We start from the raw sequence: 1,988 nt of genomic DNA on the forward strand, positions 1-1,988 counted from the left end.
GTCAACCATTTTGAGTAATATTGCATGAGTTCCTTGTTTTTTAATGCAGCATAGTATTCCATTGTGTGAATATACCACAGCTTCTCTAGCCATTTGTTTGTTGATGGGTACTTAGGTTGTTTCCAACTCCTTGCTATTGTGAACAAAGCTGCAATAAACATGGGATCCACAATCAATATCCTTCTTATGAACAGTCAGGAGATGAGGCGACATAATGCATTGAGCAACTTCACTGTCAGAGGCTTCTCCAAATTACTGAGAGACAATGAAGTCAATTTGAAGACTAAAGTGCATCAAATTCAGGTCATGATATTTTTAATAACTTGTTATGCAGCCGAGAACTAGAAGACGAATAAGGATGACAGAAAAAGAATTGATGCCTTTGAATTGTAGTGCTGAAGAAGAGTGCTGAATATTCTATGTTGTTGTTGATATTGTTGTGTATCATAGAGTTAGAACTGACCCATAGCTGACTCTCCCGTGGGTTTTCAAAGACAATTAATTGCACAGCTTCTCCCTCGGCATAGCTGGTGGCCTCAAACCATATGCCTTGGGGATTGCAGCAAAGCTTTATGCCATTAGACCACCAGAGCCCCCAATATCCCATGTACTAAAAAAAATTAAATAGATATGTTTTGGGGAAAATGCAGTGAAAGCGCTCCATGAAGGCAAGGCTGGAAAAACTTAATCTCTCATACCTTTGGGCATGTCTTGTCGGAAACAGACACTATGTATGGAAATTTGGAGGATCAGAAAAGAAGATGGAAAGCTTCAAAATGATGGATTGGCATAGTGATTGCAGTAATGGGCTCAAGTGTGTCAGAGATGATGAGGATGTGACAGGATAGGACAAGGTTTAGATCCGTTGTTCGCAGGGTCACTGTGAGTCAGACTTGAATTAAGGGAAAGAAACAACAATAACCACAATTGTTTCTCACATATAACAGCAACAATAATAACACTCACAAAACACACTTATTAGAACTCACCCCTAATTGGAATCTAGAAGGCATCACACATAGCTGGCATTTGACTATCAAGTGACCCACTCAGCATTGCTGTAGAGGACAAATTTGGCCATCTGCTTCCATAGGACCATCACCAAGAAACCCATAAATACTTCTACCCTCACACATGCTGGTCACAATTTGTCAGAACTGAATCTACAAAGGTTTTAGGTTTTAGTTACTTATAATACTGGGACTTTAATGTGAAGAAAATCCTAACACTTCTTCTTATTCTTTTGTGCCATTAAGTTGGAGCTAACTTCCCATTGACCCACCAGTGGGTTTAAGAGGTACTAAATCAATTGGGAAGAGATCACTTGTCTTTCTCCTGCAGAGCAGCTGGTAGATTTCAACCTCATGTCTTCAGGTTGCTGGTGCAATTCCTTACCACTAAGGAACCAGAGCCCCTTACATTTTCTTGATGTTTACAAAAAGTTTTTGTGTAATTAAATGGAATATTGCAAATTCTGTAATTGTCATTTGGGCATTCTTCATCCTAGTAAACTCACCCTATTGATAAATAAATAGTGGACATTATATAGTGCATGGAACACAGTATAGAGTGACGTGACTTCTTAGGTATTCCCCATCCATCTATGATCATGGATAGACAGTTTCTTTCTGCTATTTAAGCTATGATGTTGTCCACCAATGCCATTTTTCTCAAACTGAAAGTAACTTGCTAGGAAATCAGAGAGTGGATGAAAGACACACAAGTGTTGAGAACTCTGCTTCATAGGGTTGCTATGGGTCGCCTGTGACTCGATGGCACGTAACAATAAAAACAACATATATATATCTACAAATAAATACATATCTATAAAAATAAATATATATCTATTAAATATATATCTATATCTATATCATCTCTATATCTCTCTATCTATCTCTATCTCTATCTATCCTGAAGCTTGAGCTTTACTCATTATTTTTGAAAGATTATGATTTACTTCAAATAATGAATTATCCCCCACTCATTCA

This window comes from Elephantulus edwardii, unplaced genomic scaffold (assembly GCF_000299155.1).
Source record: "Elephantulus edwardii isolate Elephantulus edwardi_28Jun2011 unplaced genomic scaffold, EleEdw1.0 scaffold00108, whole genome shotgun sequence".
In the NCBI taxonomy this organism is placed as follows: Eukaryota; Metazoa; Chordata; class Mammalia; order Macroscelidea; family Macroscelididae; genus Elephantulus; species Elephantulus edwardii.